General features: G+C 43.7%; 1 protein-coding gene across 1 annotated transcript in view; it reads left to right on the plus strand.

The window, feature by feature from the left end:
* Positions 1-15898, plus strand: part of ST8SIA5 (ST8 alpha-N-acetyl-neuraminide alpha-2,8-sialyltransferase 5) — a 74143-nt gene that overhangs the window by 3473 nt on the left and 54772 nt on the right. The window lies entirely within an intron of this gene.

A 15898-nucleotide genomic window follows, 5' to 3' on the forward strand; every position in this document is an offset into this window, starting at 1 on the left:
TGGATTTTTTTCCCAGATGGGCTGACTATGCTGCCAGTGATACTGAGCCTTGGTCAATGGACATGTGCTACAAATAGCTGTGGAAACAGTACTTTTAAGTTGCAGCTTAGGCGTGGAAGCCCACTCTCCTCTGTAGGCGTCCAACCCAGAGCTGCAGTGCCTGCACAGCTGATGTTAGCTTGATAGCCAAAGCCGCACAACCCTCTAATTTCCATCCGGGGCAGAATAAATTTTGTTACGTGCCCCAAAACGTGGTGATGTGCACCCCCAGCTATGGGTGCTCTGCTGATCAGCTGGGCAGCACCTGAATCTTTCCTGGGCAGCTTCTGAAGAGCTCAGCTTAGAGAGAACACAGCTCAGGAGGCAATGATGTTACCTGTGCACTGCTAGGCCACTTATCATTTTCATTATCTTTAGCTGAACGGACCGGCTACTGCAAAATCAGCTCCAGCTTTGTAAATGTGTGTCTGTATAAATGAAGGTCATGTGTGATGTCTAACAGGTTCGGCAGCAGTTGTTAGGAATGACTGCCTTTCCCATGAATGATGAAGCCGCATGTCCCTTATTCAGGATACCCCAAACATGGGCCAATAGTTTCTCACCACACCATCTTCTATTCTGTAAATGCCATATGTGTTACAGAAGAGCTAGGCTAAAGGTGTTTTAGAAGGGACATTACCCTCTTCTTTTTCATTAAGACTGTATTTTATAACTCTCTAGCTGTAACCTCGTAGTACTTTAAAGACTAACAAAATAGACTGTGGCTGTTGGTGAGAATCCTCATAAGGCTTAATCTAATTCTTGACTCTTTCCTCCCCCCCAACCCCCGCTCTCTGATTTGCTCACCTTGATAATTTTTTTTCTGATTTGTCCACCTTCATTACTGTTTTTGGTTCTCTGTGGCTTAAATATTGAGTCTGTTCTGGTATGGCTATGATCTGAAGAAGTGGGTCTGTCCCACGAAAGTTCACCTAATAAATTATTTTGTTAGTCTTTAAAGTGCTACTTGACTGCTTTTTTGTTTTGATAGTATATAGACTAGCACGGCTTTCTCTGTGTTACTAGCTGTAACCTGGAGTCTTTATTTACCATGAGGCAAAATGTGCAGGCTAATGCTGAGACAGTAATAAAAGGACCCAAAATGCCCTTTTATGTGCCTAAAATCTCGACCGTATCTCAGGTCCTTCCAGAGTTAAGTTGAGTGCTTTAGTTCTGCCAAAGGTAGCATGGAAGCCGTACTGCAGCACACAGCCCATGCTGAAGAGGTGGAAGACACTAAGGGCAGGTCTATACTAGACCTCAAAGTCAATCCAAGATATGCAATTCTAGCTATGGCAATTGTGTAGCTGGAATTGATGTATCTACAATCAATTTATCTGGCCATCTTCACTGAGGGAGGCTGATGGGAGAAATTTTCCCATTGACCTCCCTTACTCCTCATGATGATGAGAAATACAGGGGTCGACTCCTGATATTTCAATTTTGCATATCCCCACTACGCACACAGAATCGGACCCTGGAAGATCGATCCTGATTGGGTCGATCTCCCAGGAAGTGTAGATGTACCTACCCTTTGTTTGCAGATGGGGGAGAAGGAGAAACATTCTGCTTTGGATAGGGTGCTAAGAGAATGCAGAAAGCAAGAGGGGTGTGGTCAGGAGGGAGCTGGGGAAGATGCTAGGGAAGGAGTGTTTTTTAGATGGACATCTTGTCTGAAAGCTGCACAGTCCCTGTGATAATTATCTACATTTATAGAAAACATTTCTACAAGTTCCTCGCCAGGGCTGCAGATACCTCTGCTCTATGCTGAAATGTATAATTAAAATATAAAAATAAACAGTGAGGTCTTCCCAGACTCGGGCAAGTAAAAAAAAAATGGCCAGACATAAATAACAGCCCTCCACATACCCCAAAGGTCAGGGAAAAGAGCATGGACTGAAGGTCAACAAATTTCAGCAGTTTCAGACTGTGTCGGGGAGTAATTTCTAGAAGCTGCTCCCAAGGAAACCTCCTGATGTCAGCTCTGGTTTTTATATATGTACCCCCTCCTGCTCAGTAGCCCAATGGGAGGTTAATCAGCATAGGGGAGGCCTTGTGATTTTTTTTTTTTTTTTACGTGACTTGGGGGGAGACTGTGCCTGAGGGTCCTGGGTGTGCTCAGCATCTGTATTAACGTGTGTGTGTGTGTACCTCAGACCAGACCCACTCAGACAAACCACCGGGAGCAGACTTTGTTCTGCAAAAAACCCACAAAACAGGAGCACAGTTCAGCAGCCCCTCTTCTCTGTCTGCAGCCTGCACGCTGCTTCAGCTCCATCTCTCCTGAGACCCTGCTGGGCGCAGAGGGCACATCCTGGCAGGAATTCGGAAGTTCTCCCAGCATGCTGCAGTTTGTAGTCCACAACTTGTAATTCCCCAGGCTGCTGCTGAAATGTACTGGTCCTTGGGAGAGAGAGGGGCCCTGGGGTGCGGGGAGAGAGAGATGGCTCCACTTCAGGCACCTTTGCTGATCACAGCTGCAGCAGCATGTGGGAAAAGAGGTTCTCCTCTCATGTGAGTGGATCCCAAGCCACAGAGTGCTTTGGAGCTGTTGGGAACAGGAGACAGCAAATGTTCGCTTGGTTTGAGCATTGGCCGGCTAAACCCATGGTTGTGAGCTCAACACTTGAGGGGCCATTTAGGGATATGGGGCAAAATAGATTTGGAAAAAAAGGGCTGGTGCTTGGTCCTGCCAAGAAGGCAGGGGATTGGACTTGATGACCTCTCAAGGTCCCTTCCAGCTCTGAGGAGTCTGTATCAAGCACACAAGAGCCACCATTTGAAATCCAGCAAAACCTGGCTTTACTTTCAAATGTCTTTTCTGCAAGAGGAATTGTTTGTAGTAAATCAAGACAATTACAATTCTGTCTACTCCACATTGATTTCCAGTTGTAAATCAGAGGGTTTTTTTTTTTTTCCCCAGAGAAGCTATCAGATGTGTTTTATTGCAAAGCTGCATTCCCAGAAAAGCGGTCAATTTCATAGCCACGGAAATCACTGGAAGCTCGGCCACTGAATGCAGTAGATGCCAGATCAACTCTTTTATTTCCAGGAACACTTACGGCAAATCCACGAGTTTCTAATTCCCACACCTCCACAGAGGCAGCTGCAGAAGAAAGTCCTTTTTCACTCGGGGGGAGCTGGCTTTTGTAATAGCTTCCCCTCCCCCATCCAGGTGGGCTAAGGCAGCTGCAGGCAGTGTCCCTGGGGAAATATTAGAGAACTAATTAAAACACTCAGTCAATGCTTTTATCACTGCTGTTTAAAAAAATTAAAACACAAACCAATGGCCTGAAAGGAACTTTCTGGATATTGGCCCTGGAAGATGCTGAGTGTATTGTGGGCGCTGCTGGGAGCCTTCAGCTCTTGTATGTAGACTTCACTGGGGGATAATGGTGCTCAGTGCTGAGGTTCTGTGTGCCTGCTTCTGTGCCATTGAACTCCAGGAGAGTTTTCCCCATTGATTTCACAGGAAGCAGGATAAGTCCTTCAGTGCCTGTTGGAGGTGTTAAGCTTGATCTGGTGGTCAGAAGGCAGGAGCTCAAAAGGCCCCTGAACTGACATAATGTGATGATCCCTTTTGCTCTGCCTCTGTCCATCCCGCATGAAACTCAATGGACAGGCTCCCATTGACTTACATTGGCATAACTCCATTGAAATTTGGCATCTCCTCACTCATTAAGTGTATATTACTAGAGCATCCATTTCTATTAAAACCGCCAACCTGTCCAGAGCGTGAAGATTCCCTTCGTTAGCAGCTGGCATTTTAATTTCTCTTCCTTAAATACGCCTAAAAATCAGAGCTGAGGACTTGAAAGCGCAGCCTAGCTGTGCAGATGTTAGCAACCCACATAGCAAAAATGGTCTTTGTGGTTTAAATTCCAGGAGCATGACATACCCAATGTGGCTTTAGTAGGACTTTAAAAGGAGCGGCTCTTTCAGGATTCCCCAAGCCTCCTCTCTGAGTAAGTGTATATGAATCTCCCCATCCCCTCTTTGCAGCCAAAACAAGCCAATCCCTAAAAGAACCTCAGCACTGTATAGGTCCCTGATGTGTGGTTTGGGGCTGTTTGGTCCTAACCCTTGTCCCTCTTCATCCCCCTTTCCCCTCCTTACCCTCTCATCCTCCCTTATGCCTCCAAAACCAAAAAAAGCAACAAGTTACCAGCGACCGCTAAAACCTGGACAAGCAAAAACTAGCTCACACATCCTAGCCAAGTGAGCCTGAAGCAAGGCCAATTTCTGCTTGTTCTTTGAAGGGTTGGCAACATTCCTTCCTTACCCATGGCCACAGCGGGTCTGGAATTCTATACAGAGCTATCTAGGGACCAAAAAATATTGAGCACATCAACTCATTGTTTCATATCGTGGAGGGCCATAATGGCATAGATGTAGGTCCACTATTCAGGGACGGGTGAGAGGGAGGATACCTCAAGGACAACTCATGCAGGTGGGATCTCACAGTGCAATACAAATGTTCCATCTGCAGAAACACAGAGGGTGGCTTGATGTGCCGGGGGAGGTGACCAGACAGTCCAACCTTTTTTTTGTTTTTTTGAGAGTGAGGGCAGCCAACCCAGGGTGGCTCTGCCAATGTTCTGAAACTGTTTCCCTGCAGCTCTGAGCATTGTGCCTCCTCTTACCACCTTCCAAGCATCAGATTCCTGCAGATTGTCTGTGGGGATTTGTTCTTCTGCTGATTTTAGTGGTTTGTCATTTTATAGCAAGGAAAAAAAAATAGTCCACAAAATACCTAGAAATGTCCTAGCAAGTTTCATTTGTCACCAGCATGTCCTTTCTAGCCATGGCTTGATGAGAAAGCATCAATGTGCCAAGAGAACTTATTTTTTTAACTTGCTTCCCTGATGCTAAAATAAGACTTAATGGATTGGAAACTGCTCTCTGGCTGACTTTTGTGTGTACATGTGTATTTTAATATGAAGTTTCAGTTTAAAGTGATTTAAAGTGCCTGAATTACAGAGTCCCCCATGCATCTTCCCACCCACTCTGCAATGAAACACACCCACAGCGCTTTTAACTCCAGAGGAATTACTGCATGCAGCTGGAATAGAATGTCTAGGGTTGATTGAAAGCAGAGTTTAAATAATACAGCTACTAATTATGATCATGCCATGGCTTCAAGGCAGGAGAATGTTCTCCAAAAAACTCCTAGCTAAATGACACACATTGCTTCCCTCTGCTCAAACTGCAGCTCTCCTGGGGACGCTTGTCCTTGTCAAAGACATTTCTGTAATGCCTGCTTACGCAGCACTGCAGCCCGTAGGCCAAACATTGTCCCAACTTCCCTGCTTCTCCGATTAATGAGGGTTTGTGGTTGTTGTCCTCCTTATGATTGCATCGTTTTCTCCCTTTGTTGTGTTTGAGAAAAGCAACAAAAAAACTACAACAAAACCAGTAGTCTCAATTATTTAGATATATGGTATGGTGTAGGCTTCTGTGTTGCTTAAACAGCAAAAGGGTAATGCCATTGCAGGGCTGTTACCATACTGCTATGTGCAAGGAAGCATTTGACCTGAATTACAGTGATCTATGATAGCAGTGCTGTAGCTGGCTGGGCAGTGTTTGATGGAAGTGAACTGCTGGATTCTATCGGATAAAGTAAACTCAGGAAAGTTCAGGGATTAACACACCCTAAAGAGTTCAGGTCTGGCTAGAGCTGCTTTAGTGACAGAGGCTCAGCTACTCCAAGGTGGCTCCTGTCTTCCCGTGACTTTGGTAGATGTTAACGACCTAAATATCTCTGGACTAGAGGCTCCACACGGTTGACTCGGCAGCCGCAGAGAGCTGAGCATTGAGGGTCCTGCAGCCAGCATGGGACAAGATCAGGCCCTATACCAGAATACGAAGTCGAAAAAACTGCTAGCTTCAGCCTGACAAGACTTCGTTAGTTCATTTAGTGGTTTTAGTTTTGTTCCTAAGTGGGATTCTGCAGATCATTTATCGGGATGACTTTATGGGTAGTTGCAATTTGCTGGAATATCAGAGCGTGTAGAGACAAACCAGAAACAAGCCTCCAGTGCCCACCAGCTCCAGACTTGGGATGTGGTTGAAATCTCAGCATGGATCCCAGTCCTGACTGTAACCTTGGGCAAGTTGCTCGATCTCTCTCTCTCCCTCTCTCTGTTGCTCATCTGTAGACTGGGGCTAATAACATTTCCTTTCTTCCACCTTTTCTCTGTCATGCCTACTCATATAATAAGCTCTTACTTCCTTCTTACTATGCTTATGTACTGGCCTAGTACATATGTGGATCTTCTCTTAATTGGGATCTACAGATGCTTATTACACATATAATAATGGCATAGGAATTTATGTAGATCACACAATGAGTTTTGACCAAGAGCCAAAGGCCTGGTAGACTGACACTGCAGGAGGGCTCCGTACTGACTGTAACTGTGCAGGCAAGTTAGGCCTGACATTGTGTTGGCCCAATTTATGAATTAAACTCACAATGGGATGAAAACTAAGAGAACCTGTAGGGATCTATCTAGTGTTAACAGCATCATCTGGGTACAGTCTTCCTCCTTTCGGAGCAGTTTCAGTAGAAACTCTCATAAGCTTTTGTGGTGCAGAAAGCCACGAGCCCAGAGGGGAAAAAAAAAAGGGTGAGGTGTTTGACATCAGTGAAAGCCAGAGGGAGATTGTTTTAATTGAATTTGTGCCTCAGATGGAAATAATGTAGGGATTGAGGTTGATTCATTAAAATAACAACATTCAGGCTTTTAAAATATATATCAGCTTAGTCTAGAAAATTAACGAGGATGAACATCTGGTCAAAGATCAACACTTGCTGTTTTCAATATGGGATTGCTAATGAATGATATGAGAGTATCCCACAGAAGAGTTTTTATTAAATGAACAGTAGCCCAAGCTGAATTACAGTGGGACAACTGTGGAAACACATGTAGCAAGGAGCTAATGAATATATTCATTTTGATTAGCCTATTGCTACAAGTGCAAAATTTAATTCAGAATGATGAACACTTAGAGAGGAGACTTTCCCATTTCTGAATTCTGATCTCTTCCCCTCCCCTCTGGGCATAACTGTACAATGCCAAGTTGCTCTCAGATCATTCAATTCATTCACTGACTAGTTCAATACACAGGAATCTGTTAAGAGGGGGAAGAGAAAAAAATACTATTTCTCAGACCCCCCTGTTTCAAATATTGTTGTTCACTGTCACAGCAAAGCAGTGCCTTTGTTTTTTTTTAATATTCAGCCAGCTCCCTGCCCCCCATACCCTGCGACTGCTGAGGTACTGGTACTCAGTACCGGCACAAAAAAAGCTCTGCAACAAGGTATGTTCCAAGTCCAGATTGTAGGTGTTCTCGTCAACTAATCTGTCCCTACACGCTGTGCTTTAGGTATACCTCTAATTCTGATTGAAATATATCATTGTTACTATAGCACGAATGTGCATGCAGGGAGATGCATCTGATGAAGGGGATCTATGTCCATGGAAGCTTGTGCTCCAAAACACCTGTTGGTCTATAAGGTGCCATAGGACTTCTTGTTGTATCCCACTTATGTTTACCTTCAATTTTTTTTTTCTGTTGGTCACAAGGCAATTTACAGTACCCAGCTCTGTAAAACACTTACATTTATAAAGTGCTGTGTAAGGGGGCAAGGATTTAATAATATGATGGGTACCGTATGTAGACATTTCAAGGGCAGAACTGGGTGGTGATTTCTGACGCAACCTCCCTGCCAAAAATCTGAAAAATTGACCGTTTGTTTTGATATTTTGGAAATAAAATGTTGATATTTTTCAGTTTGAAATGACCTTTTGGTTAAAAGTTTCCTTTAATTTGATCTAATAATTTAAAAAAAAAAATTAAATGCTCAAAATCCTAAATGAAACATTTTGTTTACAGAAATGATTTTTAGTTTGGTTTTCAATTTGTCAAGAATTGAGTTAAAATGTTGGGTTAGACAGCAAATGAAACGATTTTATTTTTCAGAATAGCCGGTGAGTGGACACATCTGCTGTTCACTCAGCTGGGCAGGTATTGTCTCTCTCTGGCTGTACGTACAGCATTCAGCACAAAAGGGCCTTCATCTTGGTTTGGGTCTCCGTGCACAGCTGCATTATAAATATGTTATGTTACAGTACAATTCTCTTTTCAATCCATATAGCAGCAATTAGAAGAATAACCCCCTGTCTGCAATAAGCTGCTGCTAATATAGGTGCAGGAAGTAGGGATGCTGCCACAACCCCAGGTCTTCCACCTGGCTCCTTCATGCTCAGGGGCTGGCCCTGCTGTCAGCCCTGGATCCACTGGCCCCAAAATTCCCCTGGGTTCCCACTGCCTGCTGGCCCTGGCAAGGATGCCATTTTGAGAAAGCTGCACCCAGGTGTATGGAGACGCTGCTTGCCCTTCTTCCCCTTCCGCGGGCTATCAGGGAGCGAGTGGAAAGTACACAGCATGTGTGTAGTCCTCTCACCCCTGGCTGGTGAGGGGAGGGGGCAGAGGAGTAAGTGAGGAAAGCTGGTTGGTTTCCCTGCTCTTGAGAGGAATGGTCCAGGTCACAAGCCCTGGAGGCTCTGCTGCTGCTTGGGGTCCCACCACCGTACTGGGATTCTGCAGCTGCCTCCAACTGGGGCTTGGTGCCAGACACCATTTTCAGCAATGACATCCAGTCCTTCTGGTCCTGGAGAGCTGACAACCCTATGTGTCACCCCAGTCTAGGCAGAGACGGGGGGAGATGAACAGATTTAAGGGGGAGAGGTCACAGCTCAGCATTCCCCACTCTAAAAACAGTTCTATTCCCACTGGCCACTAACAATAAAAAAAAAAAAAAAACAACTGCAACCTATGAACCATGGCTGGAGCTTCTTGATCAAGGAAGAAGGCTGTCATTCAGCAACTCACCCAGAGAGCCCTGTGCAATGCAGAAGGGATGTGTTTTTTACACACACAGGTTGTATCTCACATTTTAAATACCTTGCATATGTGCATGGGCTGGAATATGAATGGAGCTGTTTCATGTTGCCGCGTGAGTCAGTATATAATAGGCATTTAACACGCAAACCTGCGAGGTCTCCTCCTACCCAGGCATTTCCACTATTAGGGGATATGGAATTGGAGTGCTTTTCTGGCTTCTAGTCATGGATACTTCCAGCTACACTGCGCTCACGTTAAATATCTGGATCTCGGGTTTAACTGAATCATTCAGGGATTTATGGCACCCCTGGGGGGCCCAGACATTGTGTTGGGTAATAGATTATGCTGGTGCATCCATGTTTGGTTTTATCTGCAACAGATTTAATATTGATTTGCTCTATTTTAATATTTAATACTGTGTTTCATTTAGGCACTCATGCCACAAAACACTTATGTACAAATGCAAAGTGCTCCATTTAGGAAGGAATAATCAGTTGCACACATACAAAATGGGAAATGACTGTTTAGGAAGGCGTATTACAGAAAGGGATTTGAGAGTCATAGTGGATCACAAGCTTAATAGGCATCAACAGTGTGACATTTACACAAAAAAGCCCCCATCATTCTGGATTGTATTAGCAGGAGAGTTGCAAGCAAAACACAAGAAATAATCCTTAATCAGAGAATCCCAGGCCTGGAAGAGACCTCAGCAGGTCATTGAGTCCAGCCCCATCCCCAAATCAGGATCAACCCTAACTATAACATCCTAGCCAGGACTTTGTCAATCTGACACTTAAAATGTCCCTTAATGTCTTCTATGCTACTGTATGCTCATTAGGCCTCAACTAGAGTATTGTTTCAGTTCTGGGACATGCCAGAAAATCTGTGGAGAAATTGGAGAAGGGCTACAAAAATGAGTAAAAGTCTAGAAAACACGACTTAGGAGAGACAATTGAGAAAAATTTGGATTGTTTAGTCTGGACAAGAGAAGACTGAGAGAAGACATGATGACAGTTTTCAGGTAGTACATAAAAGGTTGTTCCAAGGAGAAAGGAGAAAAAATGTTCTTCTTCACCTCTGAGGATAAGATGAGAAGCAAAGGACTAAGCTTGCAGCAAACATGGTACAAGTTGGACGTTAAGGAAAAAATCCTAACTATCAAGATCATTAAGCACTGGAATACGTTGCTTAGTAAGGTTGTAGAATCTCCATCTCTGGAGGTTTTAAAGAGCAGGTTCAACGGGGGCAACAGCCACCGTGGGCTCCAGGGGCCAGCTGGGAACAACTGGTTCTGCACCCTTGAAGGGACAGGGCCAAGGGCAGAAGGGGTGGGGTCTCGGGCAATCAGCCCTCAGTGTTGCTCAGATTGCGGCAATGGGACCTCTCTCTTTCACAGTCACACAGAATGACAGAGCAGCACTGCCGCAACATTTCAAATGACCCTATAGCGGCGGTGGCTAGAGCTCCAGGTCCTGGTGCAGCTGCCCTCTTTGAGCATGAACTGCCCTTTTTGCCCATTGGTGAGCCTGAGAAGGTTAGACAACCCCCTGTTGGGGATGGTCTGGTACGTAGCCTGGCCTTGTGTGAAGGGGCCTGACTAGATGACCTGCCCAGGTCTGTTCATGTCCCCTGAGTCTAAGTACCTGCTTAGTTTTAAGAATTCCTTATTCACGAAAGCACTTAAGCATGTTAAGCCCATGCTTTGCTGAATTGGGGCCGTGAGGAATAACACCAGCATAATGCAAGTTAAAATGACTTCACTCAACCATCAGAGGGGTAACTGAGTTATCCCTCTGTATCTTTAGGAACAACAAGTCCTGTGGCACCTTATAGGCTAACAAATATTTTGGAGTATAAGCTTTCATGGGCAAAGACCTGCTTCATCAGATGCATCTGAGGAAGCGGGTCTTTGCCCACGAAAGCTTATACTCCAAAATATTTGTTAGCCTATAAGGTGCCACAGGACTTCTTGTTGTTCATTCAATCAAAACCTCTTGCTCAGATTGCTCAGGTATAGTGGATGTAGGCTCTTTAACATAGGTAGCCGCTGCAACTAGTTTATGATGAGTAAGAGCAGAGAATGGGGGTGAAGTAGGGAGAGGATTTAAATAAAGTCCAGTTATGAGCGGTGAGATTGTTTTTTGCTCACTTTTGAAGTGGCATAGTGTCAGTTTGAATTTTTTTAACTCGCATTTAATATGCAACAGATCATTTGATTGAAATAAATAGCCTTCTCCTACCCTCTCCATATTCTCTAAGCTCTAGATAACCTTGTCACCCAATAAAACTGCAACCCATGATCAGTAAAAGAACTAAACAAAGATGGATATGAAAATCCCCATTCTTATGTACAAATGCAGCCCTACTGAAATCAAAAAGGCAGAAAAGACAGCGTGCATCCCATTGTCCTGTTTGCACTCAGAAATGTTCTGCAGTTTCCAAGAGGAGAACCTTTTGCATGTCTGCACAGCAAAGTTATTTTGAAATAAGTTTGTGAGTGTGTACGCAATGAAACTATTTTGCAATAATTGTGAAATAGCAGCTGACTTATTTCAAAATAGGTAAGCCCCATTGTATGAGAACTAGTGCCTATTTTGAAATAAGGGCTGTGTAGACAGGGAATAGAGCCTATTTCAGAATCAGCCACAGTGCATCCAATGGCTCTATTTCAGAACAGGCTCCATGCGTGTAGAGGTTGTGTTTCAAAATAGCTAAGTGCTATTTGGAAATACATTTTGTGTGCAGCAGTATTATTTCAAAATAAAATATTCCAGAATATCTCTTCTGGAATAGCTTATTTGTAATAGTGCTGCTACATAAATATAGCCTTTAATACCAGACAAAGAGAGAGAAATTCTGGTGCACCTCTGCACAGGAGAGGGCCATAAGATTGTTACCAGATTCTGTCCCTTTGCAAATACACCTCTCACTGTGTGGAACAGGCTTGCAGGCTTCATGTACACGCAGAATCAGCTTTCGGTGGACATTTCCCCCAGTATTTGGGACTTTTGTTAATTCACTTTGCTTCATTCGGGCTTCTGAGCAAACAATGGGCTTCCTATATCATTGTTTGAAGCACATTCATGTATGTGCTCAGGCACCGAGTTTCACCATGTAAGCTGAAAGAATCTTTTCACAATGGATTATCCCTGACAGTATTTAGCAAACATGTCACATATTGCAATAGGGGTCAGCAGTATGTGAAAGAGACAGAAGCTGCCTCTTGCAGGCTAATAGTATGAGCATCAGTGTTGTGTACCAAGAGCTCCAAGGGATGTGACTTTTGCTGCAATGTTTGTAACATCAGATAATTTGGGGGCTTCACAGAATGAGGTAGCCCATCAACTTAATGGGAGGGAGAAAACATTAGTGAACTGGCTGGACGGTCAGAACTCCTGGGCTCTTTTCCAAGTTCCACCACTGACTCACTGTGTGACCTTGGGCAAGTCACTTAACTTCTCTGGGCTTCAGTTTCACCGATTGTAAAATGGAAATCAAATGCATACTAAGCTCATTGGGGTATCTTTAGAGTTTATTTATTTGTGTTAGTAAAGCACTAGGAGATTGTCAGGCAAAAGTTGCTATAGACATTCAAAGTGTTATACATTACAACAGCGTGCAGTGTATTCTGCAGTACTGTGGCTCATATATTATCCATATCACAGACAAGAGAGAATCTTCCTGCCTGCTTGGCTGGGAGACATTACCTAGGCTAGCCCATGCTACTGGTAGCTCATGGTGCAGCACGCTTTAGAGGTTACAGCAGAAGCCCCCTTCCCCTGCAACATGGCTTTTATTTCCAGTGAAGTTCACGATGCAAAGCACTGAAACGCCATGGTGCAGACCTGATATCCTATTTCTGTGTCACATGCTTGCTCCAAGCTGGTGTAAAAGAAAATTGTAAAAAATCTCTCATTCGACTCATCCCAGGAGTAGGAAGATTGAAAAGATGATTTAAAAGATTTTATTACAAATAAAAAGCCAGATTTTCAAAGGGCCTCTGAAACAAGAATGCCCATGGGAACAATTTTGCATACACCTGTGATGATTTTTTTTTCCCCTCACATGGCTGCTCCAGCAAACATTGCAGGCACATTTGAAAATTTGACTATCGACTTTGTGTTGCCTAATTCTTGCAGAGAAGGGTTTCTTCAGAGATATTGTCCCTAGCTTGTTTGCCGGACCTGGGAAAGAGTGACAGGAAATGGATCACTAGATGATTACCTGTTCTGTTCATTCCCTTTAGGGAACCTGGCATTGGCCCCTCTTGGAAGACAGGATACGGGGCTAGTTGAATCTGTGGTCTGACACAGTATTGCTGTTCTTAAGTTTCTTGCATTTTCTTTGATACATTGCTGGTTTGAAGGCAACGAATATAATTTTCCTTTACAAATAATGCCAGTGACGGTATTAGTGCAAGGTTATATTTGTTACAGGAAACATCTCAATTTATTAGATGTTTTCTCAAGCTCTGTTCACCATGTCCCTGGGTGCCATGTTTTCCAGTCTGATTTGGCAGACAGAGGGGAAAAAATATCAGAAGCCAAACTTCTTGGTGATGGTGCACATGTTGAGGCTGAGGAGAGAGAGTTACTGCAGATAATACTGGCCTAGCTCAGAAATTAATAATGGATATTCTAGTTTGGGGCACTACCGTATGTTATAGGGTGATTTTTGTTCTAATGCTACTCACTCCAAGAGGATCACACGGTATCACACCACTGGTTGGTGTTGAGATTGCTATTAGCCCTTGAAATACATCAGTGTCCAAATTCTGTCCTGTGGTACGGTTGGTGTTAGTAGTATTACTTTAGGTTTGCAGCAGTGTAACAGAACAATATTTGCTCCAATGAGAATCAGGTTTCTAAGACAAACAAAAGAACCATTTGGCGCTCAGCTCCATGTCAAAGTCGATGAGAGATGAGCACCTAACTTCTTTTTGTGTCTTTCAGAATCAATCCTCTAAGCTCTACAGGCTGATCTGTCCATATCATGTCCCATGGGTCCTCAGCCTGGGCCTTGGGACGGCTTCCCTTTCATTCCTGCTAACGGGAACGGCATGCTTGCTAGATTCCAGCTAGAAGTAAGGAAACTACTCGGGGTCTTGGGGTAAAATAACTCTCATTGTATGTGTTCAAGAGCTTAATTCTTTAGAAGGCTCACATTTGCTTCTGTAGGTGAAGACTTTGGCAGATAGTATCACACTGTGGCTGGGACTTCATTATACAGCCATCAGTATGTCCATTCCTCTCCGTGAGATACAAATGTCTAAATTCTTGTAATTTATTTTTCTGAATAAAGTAAGTGACTAATTCGTTTTAAAGGGCTAAAATGGTCTGAGGACAACAGAGCCAACACTTGTGAGTACATTATAAAATCTGCTTAGTTTATTTATTTATTTATTTATTGAGAGAGAGAGAGAGAGAGAGAGAGAGAGAGAGAGAGAGAGAGAGAGAGAGAGAGAGAGAGAGATTAGATATACAATTATCTATTTGTATTATGGTAGTGCTTAGATGCCATGGTCAGGACCTAATTGTGGTCAGTATTATATCAATTCAGAATAAAGATGTTTTTTGCCTCAGAGAGTTTACACGTCATAATTATAGTACTCACTGAGTTCAGTTATGATTTCATTTTGCTGCCTCTGGTCTTTCACTACAGCTGTGGGAGGATGTATTGGACACAATGGTGCCTTGTGCATCACTAAAGGATTGTAAGTTAAGGAAACTGGTCCTTGTGTTCTGAATGCCGAACCTGTAGTGATGGAGAGGTGTGAGCTGCCACCACAGAAAGTCCGGCACAGGGCACAGAAAATGATTAGAGGTCTGGGACACATGACTTACGAGGGAAGGCTGAACGTATCGGTCTTATTTAGTCTGCAGAGAAGAATGTATGTGGGCTGGGATTTGAAAGTAGTCTTTAAACCACTTGAAGGGTGGTTCCAAAGAGAATGGAGCCAGGCTATTCTCAGTGGAGCAGATGACAGCATAAGAAGCAATGTAGTCAAGTTGCAGTGGGGAGGTCTAGGTTAAATATTAGGAAAATCTATTTCATTAGGAGGGCTGTGGAACACTGGAATGGGCTATATAAGGAGGTGCTGGAATCTCCGCCCTTAGAAATTTTTAAGGACAGGCTTGACAAAGTCTTGCCTGGGATAATTTAGTTGGGGTTAGTTCTGCTTTGAACAGGGGTTTGGAATAGATGACATCCAGAGGTCTCTTCCCACTCTAATTTCTGTGATTCTAAGACCAGATGTGGTCTCATAGCCTGGGGTGAATTTGGTGTTCTAATAGATACAAAGATGGTGTTCTTCTGTTTTGTGAATAGATCATATTTAGGTAGGGTCAGTGGGAGATATGGAACATGAGCCCCACTGTCCCAATTCTACCAAACAACTTGCCAGTGTAGAAAGGCACTAGATTGTAATAACTACAGCTGTCACTAGGAATCCCACACGGCAGCTTTGAGTGGGACTGAGGGACAATATCTTCGTACCTCTGTGTCTTGCCTTAAAATTACCTATTTTATTCAGGAGCCAGATAACTTTATGCCACCTTTACAGCCCCCTAACCCTTGTGCTAGCTTTGACCCATTCTCCTGTTCAGTGCCAACTCAGCATGCTGTTTTGGAGAGCTGGAATAAGGCCATTCTGGACATTGATTTAATTGTTTGCAGGTCTATTCATATTAAAAAAAGATTGAGAAATAATTGGGAAGTCCTTGTAAAACAGCAAAGATATTTTGCCCCCGGGTCTTATGGAGGGTAACATAACCTCTCAACTGGGCCATGTTTTTTGCAGTTAAAGCTTTCATAGGTCACTATTTTCAGCTATTAACATTCAGGGCTTGCTCCTGAGCCCACTGAAAATCAGTGACAAAATTCCCATTAATTCTAACGTGAGCAGGAACAAGCTGCATCTAGAAAGCTGAATGACAGGTGAATGCGAGGTAAC

Source organism: Carettochelys insculpta, chromosome 5, assembly GCF_033958435.1.
Source record: "Carettochelys insculpta isolate YL-2023 chromosome 5, ASM3395843v1, whole genome shotgun sequence".
NCBI lineage: Eukaryota > Metazoa > Chordata > Testudines > Carettochelyidae > Carettochelys > Carettochelys insculpta.